This window comes from Prosopis cineraria, unplaced genomic scaffold (assembly GCF_029017545.1).
Source record: "Prosopis cineraria cultivar Desert tree isolate PC_DT_omini unplaced genomic scaffold, ASM2901754v1 PC2, whole genome shotgun sequence".
Classification (NCBI taxonomy): Eukaryota; Viridiplantae; Streptophyta; class Magnoliopsida; order Fabales; family Fabaceae; genus Prosopis; species Prosopis cineraria.
The window spans coordinates 15,461,006-15,473,254 of record NW_026555333.1 but is presented as its reverse complement, the minus strand read 5'-3'; positions in this window follow the sequence as shown (position 1 = coordinate 15,473,254).

Genomic DNA, 12,249 nt, shown 5'->3' with positions numbered 1-12,249 from the left:
TCATTTTGATATCTTATGATAATGAAATGATACAATAGTTTTGAATTTTTTAAATAAATTAAATTAAAACTCTCAACATCAATTTTTTCGACACTTACTTGGTACTCAAATATTGATAAAATAATAAACTACCCAAATTTATTGTTTTTTTAATTTCATAAAAATTGAAAATTGTACTATTTTATCACCATGAGATGTCAAAATATTTCTTAATTTATGTAAAATTTAATGATCAAAAAAATAAAAATATTAAAAAATTGGAGCATTACAGGTAGCAGCAATATACTAGCCATTAGAGGCCCAAAATCCATAAGGACTGGGGGAAAATAACTGGTACGGTGATTTTGTGGCAGACTTGTATAGCAATACTTAAGAAGAAGATTAGTGTTGTACGTATGCATGAGAACCAAGGTTTTAAAAATCAAACCAAATGGAAAGTTTTCAATTGGGAATTGATCACTGGTCTGATCCAGTTGATACTACAAAACCATTAAGTAATCGGACTGGTGAAAAATCGGTAAATTGGTCAATGAATTTTGAAAATCAGAAAAATTGAACGTTGAACAGTTCTAGACTTGGATAAAATAGAGGGCTAGACGGGAGAGAAGATGAAAATGAGAGGATAAAAGAGATTAAATAACAACAAATCATCACCTTAGACTTTTCAAGTCACAAAATCATCAAATCTGTTGTGAAACCATTTTATGGGAAGAAAATAAAATTGATACATTTCTTTTGAACCATAATGTAAGTCATTTTTTAAAAATTTTACGTAGTTCAAAATATAGGACATTACATAGGTATAATATTTTTTTTTAAATTTCACCCTTACTTTATTGACTAGTTAATAATAGTGTTTTAAACAAATCAAATGTTATATTTTTTACACATGAGAGTACAGTCAGAAAGATGTAAAATTTTTTTAAAAATTAAGATTTTAACTAATTTTTTATAAGCTTTAACTAATTTTTTTAAAAAATATAAATTAATTAATAACGATTTATATTATAGTTTAAATCACCTTACATATCAGATGGAGACTTGGTCACGAAGAAGAAGAATTCCAAGGGCCAAGAGAGCAGAAGAGACATGGGGTGGGCTAGGGTTTTTCACTTGGGCAGTGACATTCTTTCTCTCTCTCTCTCTCTCCACGTGCCCAATGAATTCATTTGAATATCATTAATATTCCATTAAGGAAGAGGAGGACGCCGAAAGCCAGGACAAGAGGAGAATGAAGAAAATTGGGAAATTAATATTATTAAATGCCCTTCAATACTTATAATATTTTCATTTATATCTATGAAACTAGGTAGAAATGGGTGAAATGAAATCTGAAAAATATTATTTTTTCAAACAAATTTAAAATTAAATTTAAAATATTTTCTTAATTTTGTTGGAAAATTAATTTTTAAATGCATATTATTTAAAATTTATTAATTTATCATTGACTGATTTGAGATGATCATCCGGTTTTTAAAATCTTAATTTCCTTAGGTGTTTGATAGAGAATGGACATTAAACAAAACAAAAGGCAAAATTTCTGACTGACCGCTGCTGCGTAATACATCGGCCAGGAGCTGAGAAAAGTCCAATTAGGCAACCATGCATCTGCCCAATCAAAATAGGACCGCGCAGCCTCTTGTGTAAAATATTAAATGCTATATTAAAGACCCATTTGATTTTTCTATCTTTTACATTCAAAAAAGACGTTTGAAGATTCAAGAATCAAAAAACTATTTTTAAAATTTATTTAAAAAACACATTAAAAAAGCTTTAAAAGTTCATTTTTCAAACTTAACTTTGAATAATTTTTTAAAAGTATTTTACATAATTTTGTTATCAAATAATTCTCACTCTTTTATTTTTATTTAATTATCATCATAATTTAAATAAATTTTAATTTTTTAAATTAACTTTTAAAAAAATTAATTAAATGCAATTTTTTTATAATAATTGATTTTTGTTAAGTTGATTTTTGTCAAATAAATTTTTAATTAACAAGCTTTTAATAAACTGAAAACTAAATATACTAAGTATTTATAGGGGCCGAGTCAAAATTTATTGATTAAATATATATATATATATATAATAAAATTTTCATAAATTTTTTAAAGCCAAGATCGCAACATTTATAACATATATATATATATATATATATATCAAATAGAATATACACCCACGCGATGTCCAGGAAGATTAAAAATTAAAAAGTATAAAGCTGAGGTGAAGTGTGAGTATAATTCAAAAGCTGCCTTATAATATATCCAAAAATAATAAAAATTAAATATTGAGTAAATATTTACTTTTTTTAAAAAAAAGCAATAGTATATAGAACAATTTGTGATTAATGATAGTTTATTTTAAAAAAAGTGTTTTGAAAGTGTAAAATAGAAGAATTTACAAGTAATTACAAATAAATAAATATAACGATGAAAAATAACTATATTTTTATTTAAAAATTACATATAAATTCTAAATAAAAAATTATTCATAAATAAATATCGCGAATTACTGAAAAAAACTACTAAGCTCTTTTGGGACTTGGTTAAAATTACTTTTTCTTGTAAAACGATCAAAACATGTTTTGTTTTGAATTTTGTTTCTTTTTTTTTTATGGTAAAATCTAGAATTTGTTTCTTTCGTGTGTAGAAGCAACTTGTCTTAATTTAGAATTTGCTACCCCGTACCTATTAAGAATATAAATAATTTTTCTTGTTTTATCACAAATTGCTTTAGAAAATGTTACACCGTGATGAATATTAACAAAGAGAGATCTACAGTGCAATATGATCATATTTAATTTACTTAATATTGTAGATTGTAGGTGTCAATGCCATCATTATGTATATGCTGATCATGCGCCTAAGAATGCTGATCATCAATATGATCATATTCAATTGATGGTGCAACGAATGACGGCTGCCAAACCAAGCCTTACTAAGGTTTTTGCTTTGTTTTTTTTTTTTTTTTTACCTGCGTTAAATTTTTTGGCTTTGCTCCGATCCCACACCAATGATACCATCAACAATTCGCCTATTTTTCCCCCCCAATCGTCCCGTAATTGAACTAAGTACAATTCAGTATTCAATTCGGATATGCCTTACACTCTCTGGTAGCTACTCCCTCTTTATATATTAGGTATTTTTTATAAGTTTATTTTATCGCTAAGTATAAAAAATGACAATAATATTTTTAAATAATTAGATAATTTTACCTTTATCTTAAAAAATAAAATAAAATATTAATTATATATTTTCTCTATCACCATCATGATATAAATTATGATATCATTAGGGCTAAAATTAAAAAATTATTGTGTTTTTATGTGAATTTGACTAAATAACAAACATTTATTGATACATAAGATTTGATTAAAAACACCTCATATATAGAGATGAAAGAAGTATTATTTATATAAGTTATTTTTAGCATTTTCACTAGAACAAAAAAAAAATATTAAATCTCATTAACTTTGTCTAAACATTAAACAAATTTCTAACTTTACCCCTATTAAATAAACTTACTGTAAAATGAAATAATGTAGCATTTAATAAGCTTCTCAACATTTTAATAGAGACAAAATGATAAAGATAAACATAATAATTATTGAAGTGCCTTATAAATAAAATCAAAATAAATACTCTCTCTCCTATAAATAGGATGAGAGGAGTACTCCTTTGTTTTATTTATAGAGAATACTTAATTTAAATTAATTGGTCAATTGGGACCTATCTATCAGTCTCCCAATGTTTGAGTCTAATTTTATTTTAGGCTAAAATATATAATTAGTTATTTAATTTTACAGAACATTTTATTTTAATTCCTTAACTTTTTAAGGTATCTTTTTAATCCTTTAACTTTAACACTCTTAGTTTTATCTCAACAAATATTTACATTGAACTTTTAATATTGACAAAACATTCTTAAATATTAACATATTAAGTTTGATGTTTTTAAATAACAATAATTGATATAAAAAATAATTATTTACAAGTAATAATGATAAAGTTAAAAGGACTAAAAGAATACTTTATAAAATTAAAGAACCAATTTAAAATGTTGTGTGAAGTTAGAGGAATTAAAATATAATTTAGTCTTTATTTTAAACTCAACTAGAACCATCTTAAAATTCTTTGTACTTTAAAAAGTATGATTAAAAAGTGAACAAATGTCAAAAATGGTTTTCAGAAAGCATTAAAAGAATAATGAGCACTAGAAATCTGCTCAAATTTTCAGAAACAATATCATGGTTAGTTCAAGTAAATAAAGGTGTAGCAGATAAGTACTAACTTTAGTTAACTAATAATATTTTGACACAAGTAAACTTTTTCAAACAACAACACCTGCAGGTGAATGCGACGACATAGTAAACGAATAAAATTTATACAAGTGTGGGGACATTTGCCAACGAATAACACTTTGTGTTAATTTCTACTTGATTATATTTCCCGGCGAACACACTGGTAGACCTCTACTACATTTTCAGAAAAGATTTTTCAGCGCTAAAATCACTCAATAATAAACAAATACAAACTATCTGTAAATTTTTAAGTGGTGTTTGAATTGATAGATTTAAATTTAAAATTTAAATTTAAAATATTGTATTTCAAATTCATGAATTTAAAATCTTTTGTTTGAATAGTTTAAAAATTTTAAATGAAGATGATAAATGGGTTTGGGTTTGAAACAAAAATGAAAAATTGAGAATGACGAATTTATCTCTATTTTTTTAATTATTGAGTGACAAAAATGAGAGATGAGAAAAAATAGAGTGATATAAATATCAATAATAAAAATGTAAAGTGAACACCATATTTGAGGGTACTGAAAATTTCAAATGACTTGCTGAGATGCAAGGAGAATTTAAAATTATAAAAGAATTGTAATAAGAAATAAATTTAAAATCAAATCTAAATTCATTAATTTTTGTACATCCAAATGAGAGATTTTGATCAAATTTAAATTTAAATTTAAATCTCCATTAATCCAAATGCATAATTATAGTTTTCACAAAACAAAAACAAAGTCTTTAGAAGAATTTCAAACAATTATTCTTGACCCAACGACATTTTAGAAAGAATTGAAAACATTTTTAACGCCCGTAAAGCTCTCATCATTTCAAACATTTTTGACACTTTCTCTTTTACCATATACGGATCTAAAAATCCTAGTCTAAGAACATAAAAAATAAACCTTCTTGAGCTCTTTTCCTTAGACTTGTTCCTCAATTCTTTCAGCAAAATCTATTTGCAAATGCAAAAACATCTTTCTCCTTTCTTCATATACTTCTTCAACACCTTTTCTCTTTAACTTGGATAAATCTACGTAAACAAGTTTAAATTCATATTCAAGTTAATAGTGAAAGTAAACATGATATATAATATAAATATAATGGTGATATGACATACGTAAGAGTCAATATTGAACGAAAACGTTTTCCACTATTTAGCATTGACAAAACTAAACATGCAGCATCATAACACCTAACACCATTCATATTATTAAATTCATCAATGATGGTTCTTCTCATCTCAATTCTTTCTCATCTGAGAATTATTTTATTCATATGTCAACAATTAGTTGTTCTAACACTAATGTCACCTTACTTGCATGGGAGATCTATTGGGTTTGAACTCAACATTAACATGCTTGTGTGTGTGGATGCATGTGTATATCTCTCCTTTTGTTAGGCTTGGGTTAGGGGTAAAATTTTTTGTGGAAAAAAAAAAGAGAATTATTTCATCCAGATGTCTTGTTAGCTTCTTCTTATACATGACATGACTGCATTTTTTTATTCTAACTTGCTCCATGATCCTGCTCAATGGTAACAAGATCAACATGATTTCACTAACAGATTATTCAATATTTATATTTTGTTTGGTATGGTAGAAATGAGAGACGTGGATATGAAAATGAAATTGGAATTGAGAAAATTGTTTGTTTAGTAAGATGGAATTTGAAAATTTTTGAATTCCAATTCCGCCAAAACTGATGGAATTGGGTTCCATAATAATAGCTCAGTTTTGTAATTCCACTAGCCATTTCATTTCATCTTCCCTGCTATACCCCTTCCTTCATCCTTGACCTCCATCATATCATTCCTCCATCCCTAAGACAAGCATTCCATCAATGGCAGCGAGCACCACTGTTAGTTACCAGAGATGCTGTGGAAGGAGGTGAAGGCTGCAGCAGAGATGTGTTGGAAGGTAAAGGCAGCGACCAAGTTTGGTTCAAACCATCCAAATTTGGAAACCATTCTTCCTAATCTGCAACCAACGACCTCCAACGATTTCTCCGCTGCACCTTGACGGCAATTTATCTCTTCTCCCTTCTTGAGTTTCTAGTTAAAATTCATGAAACCCACTTGTCAATCTATTAACGATTGAGTTTTACATTAGAAATTGCTTTGCATAAATTGTTTGAGAAATTCATGGAACCCCATATGTTCTTGATTTTGGAGCAAGCACTGTTGAGCCATTTGTTCTTCTGTTTTTCAATAGAAAAGACCATGAAGTTGCTGGGTGTAGTGATTTGAAATTAGGAAAATATTGAGTCACAGAATGAACAAGGTGTGGAGATTGAGAAGGAGAATATTGAGATGTTGGAAGTTTTGTTAATCATTTGGGTTCGAGCAAATTTTTTTTTTTCAAAATGAGGGCATTTTAGTCTTTTTTATATTTTAAATATTAATATTAAAAAAAATATCTCAATTTCATCAGCATACCAAACATGTTTTTAAATTTTATATCCATCTTTATATTCATTTTCATTTTCATCAAAATTATTTTCATCATACCAAACTGAGCATTAGAGTACATGTTTTCACTACATTTTTCAAGTCTCTGTGCCCTTTATATCTTACCCTATACTCCTCTAATTTTATTTGTAAAAGGTAAAAAAATGTTAATCTTATTTAATTATAATACTACATCTCTCTTATTTTTATGTTTATTTCTACCATTTTTTTCTATTATTAAATAATAGAGAATTTTATTTTAAAATATGCGTGTATTATTAATAAAAATAAAATTAAAAATTTATTAAATTTTTAAATAAAGATAATAAAATTTAATAATTTTTTTATTTTAAGTAATATTAGAAGTGAGGGGCGGAGAGTATATTGAATCTTGACTTTTAGGTTGATGGAAACTAATGGGAAGTAAGTTTGGAGAAGACCGGCGGCCGAAGAAAAATCAAAGATCGCTTGATTAGTGCGCGTGTCTTTGGAAAAGTCCAAATTGTATCTGAGGGAAAGATCAAAGATCTACTTTTGACTATGGGACAGGATACGAAACAACACCACTGGTACATATATATATATCCTTTCTTTTCAACATATTATTTTCTTCAAGATTTTACTTTGATTATTCCGCACAAATGACGGAGACTGGGGAGATAAGAGGAGCCATAATCCTCCCAACTTTTTCATTTTTTTAGTAAAACATAATGGTTTTAAATTACATCAGAGATAGTTCTCATTTCAATACTACATATAATCTTTTTATATATATATATATATATATTTTATAAATATATATATATTGTATCTGTTTTTATTTTTAAAAATATAATTGTTATATGATATATTTTATATTTGATGATAAAAATTATGAGAATTATTATTAATAAACTTTGTCAAACATTACAAAAAAATTCTAAAATATATTGAATATTGTATACTTAATATCTATTACTCCCTCTGTTTTAAAAATGTAAAACATTTTTAACCAAATATCACTCTTTGATAAAGTAGTTACCTACTTTTTATTTAATCATATCTTTTTATATTTACCTTTATTAAACAACTTACAATAAATATAAAGTCATTATCAACAGGAGTACTTTTGAAAAAAAATAATGATTACATCTCGAAAGATTAAAAATATCTTATATTTTTAAACACTCAACTTTTTAAAAAATGCCTTATATTTTTTAGCGGAGGGAGTATAAAATCACTTATTTAAAGTTAGAGATTATGGCTAAGACATGTTCTTATAATCAAATTTACTTCTTTTTTTTTTGTAATATCCAAGTTATTAAAATTTGTGATATAAATTTAGGCATCATTTCCATATGTTGATATATTAACTATTGTCATTGATTATCATGTTGAAGAGCTTCTTAGATTTAACACAACTTTAAATTTTAGGGATGCATTTAAATCATTTAATACTTGAAAGGAAGATAAAATTTTCATCAATTTAATGGTATTTTATATTGAGAGAAAAATTGTTAAAAAGTTTATCATAACTTGACACGATAATTGATGACTTTTATACTATAAAAAAGCAATGAGCAAACTTAAAAAATCAAAGTACATATTTGTTACTGTTATATATTTGTAAAATTAAATATAAATATATGTGCTGAGATATTTGTTATGTTAATGATATATATATATATATATATATAACTTTTCTTATATTATTATATATAATTTATCATTTTGGCCGCCTAATTGAAATTATTCCTAGCTCCGCACTTGATTCCACAATAGTTCGACCGTGAGATGTTTTGATCTTACTTTTTTTTTTTAATTGATACACACATGCAACTATTAAAACAGGAAGAAGGGAGGCTTATATAATACACCTTTTGCATATTTCTTTTCCTCTTCCACCCTCCCTCTCCCTCTATTATCTTATTTCTCTCTTTGCAAGACATATGATCATCATATGTCTATTAAATTGAAGGAATATGGAATAACAACATTACATCTAATTTCAGAAAAAAGACTAAACATATTAGGAGTTGATCTTGATATATAGCCTGTCAATCGGCTATACGTATAATTACTCATCAAAACAATGCTAAATGAAGAGTCACAGTCACATTATGCCTCAAAAAGTCTCCCAATATCGCAATAATGCATAAGATCACTATAATTGTTTTCTTGATTATAAAGAATTATAGTACAATGTATTTTATTATAAAAATTACGAACACTCTTGGAATTCGTTTAGTTTGACAAAGAGTGCACGTTTGAATGATTTTTCAAAATGATTCACAGAGATGTTTCATGTCTTTTGGACCACTGTAGAAAAATTTGCCTACGAAAGTGGAAGAAGGATATACCAAACCTTTTATTGTCTTCTATCACTTTAAAGTCATGGAATCAAGCTGTGTCAAGCTACCCTTAGAGACTTGTATTAGACTTCGAAACCAACTATTTTGGAATGTATCTGATGACAAAAAATATTATTTTAAGAGATGATAATAATTAAGCTATATAATTAATATTATTACTTTTAAAAATATATGCAAATCACCCTAAAATTTGGAAAAAAAATAATAAAGAAATACTGACGTATCAATAATCCATTTATTTTACTAAAAATACGCTCTTAAAATTTTATTTCATATTATTAATAGTTTAATGTAGAAAAAAACATTTCATAAGCTTCTTTGGTTCTTGTCAAAGTAATTGATCCTGCAATGATGACTGACTATGCCGTGTTTTAATTTGAGCCACTAGATTGACCAAAAAAGAAAAGAAAAACAAAAACAAACAAACAAATTAAGCCAGAAGGAAAATCGTGCCTAGTTGCTAGAAAAATCTTTTGCCCATAAAATATGAATCAATTTTTTTAAAATTTAAAAATGCAGCTAGTTCACATTGACATAAAATGACATATCATTAATAAATATAATAAACCAATGATAATGTAAAATGTAATAATAATGTTGGGCTATTTGCTTAATTTGATTCTATAACATAAACTATATTTACAAAAGTTTCAAAACAAAATAGTAAGACAGTGAAAGGATTAGGACTTGGGAAGAAAAAATAAAGACAATAAAAAGCACTTCCAAGTCTTCATACAAAACTGTATGAGCACTACCAAACATTTATTTTAAAGAGGAAAAAACATGTGAGTATTGTTTAAATTAAAATGTAAAAATTATTAATAATGGTATGTGTGAATGTAAATCACAATGCAAGGTATAACTAAGAGATTCTTAACTTGGTTCATCTGATTAAAAGAGTTAGATCAACTGATTTTAGAATTTTGTATTCAAGGCTTGGGATGTTGTCAAATTAAACAGCAGGATAAGATGGTAAAAAAGAAAGACTTTTGAAGGATTATGGGAAGAAAAATCAAATGAATGATGACTTGGTAGCCAATGTTTTTACGTGATGAGTAAATGAATTTTCATACAAAACTAGCTCTCATCCTGTGTGTCATAAAGCTGTCAATTAGAGCCAGAGCCTAAACAAACTAGTCCAAATAAGCTCAATTATATGTTAGAGTTTTCTTTTACGAGGCCCTGCTCTAGCCCTTTGGGCTAAAAAGCCGGCCCTTGGGGCCTTTGCCCCATTTTTTAAAAATTATTTTTTTAATTTAAAATTATAAAAAAATATATTTACAATCATAAAAAAATTATTATACATAAAATTAAGTTTGAAAAAATAAATTTAAATCAATTTACACCACAACAATAAAGAAAACTAATATAAACTTAAATCAATTTAGACTACAACAATAAAGAAAACTAAAATATTTAAGTCTAATATCAAATAGTAATATCAAAGTTAATATCAATAAAAATTAGACTTAATTAATATTATCAACTAAATCTTAATAAATAAATGAGGGATAGATAAATGCATTTAATATGTTCATTTCTTTGAGTTATATATTTAATATTTTATTTTTTATATTATAATTTTTTAAAAATAATAATAAAAGGACTTAAAAGAGATGATCCTTTTAAACTCAAATTATCATTTTTTTCCAAAATAACGGCCTGGCTCTAGTTATTTTCAAGCTTAAAAAAATTGGCACAACGGATTCGGTCCTAATTAACAGTTCTATGTGTGTCACACAGATGATATTGATTTCAAATGGATCTATTTGGCCTAAATTTTCTCAAGTAAATGAACATTTTGAAATGACTAATACAATAATATTATGGCACAAAGTGAACGGAACCAATTTTCGTGGTGAGAACTAATCATACCATTCAGGTCAAAATTGGATGGCTTAGATTTAATAAAATTTTATTTTTTATATGTTTAATATATTACTATTTTAATAGGTAGAGAATTTAAAATAAAGATAATCTCATAATTGTCACATTGCCAAAAAATAATTTTTACATAAAAATTATAATTTAAAATTTTAAGAAAAAATGATTAATAAACCTCTATGAAATAGTCAAATGACAAATGCAATAATTATACCTTATATAAGTGCTTTATTTATATTTGGGATGGAAGGAGTATATCTTTTTATTATATCTTGGTTAAATACTTTATATAAATATTTTAATAATAATTTTAAAAAGTAAATAAGAAAAAGATATAATTTAAAAAATAATTATAAAAATTATTTATATCCTGTATTTTTACCAAGCAAAACTTCTTTATTGTTTGGAGGGGAGGACGTATTTAATTTTTATTTCCGTGTTTATTGCGATTGCGACATGCATAGGTGTTTGAATAAGGAATGACGCTGGCAGATGTTCATCACTCAAAAAAGATGTGGAAGAATATTATAGGTAGAATGGAATGACATGATTAAAAGTTAGGTTCCATGTCATTTGCTGTAGAGAATATTTTAAAAGAGAGTAAAATATTTTGAATGCACTTTCAAGCCATCATTCTTAGCCCTCTCTCATTCTTCTATGCTCACTTACGTTAAAATTCAAAAACATATTTATATATAATTTAAATATATTAATTTTATAATAATTATTAAATAATAATTAAATAAATTTGTTGGTTGATAAAACTCCCATACAATATAACGTTTCCTTCCGTTTCATTTTGCATCATTCTCATTTTATTAATGACTATTCCTTTTCTTTTTTTTCTTATACTCTCAAATATTATTAAAACTTACTTCTAATTATTTTATTAAAATTAAGAATGGTAATTAAATTGATGATATTGTTTGAAAAAGAAAAAAATTTCCCTGTTCATTATGTGAAAAATTGAAAGTATTAGAAAAAGAAAAGATCAAACTCATAAGGCCGTACTGGATTAATCAATTTTTATATCACTTTAAAATTAAAGAGTAAAATATGCTAACATCTATTTTATTTTATTTTAATTGCAGAGACTTTTTTATATTTTTAAAACCTATATAAATTTCTCTTGAAATTAAAGTTTGCATATCACACTCCTTTTCTCTAAGTTTAAGATTCCACTTCTAATTAATTGACTGTTAAATAATATAGTTTGGACTAAATATACCCTTCTATGATAATATAGATATTATTTTAGAATCATTTAAGTTTCCAAAC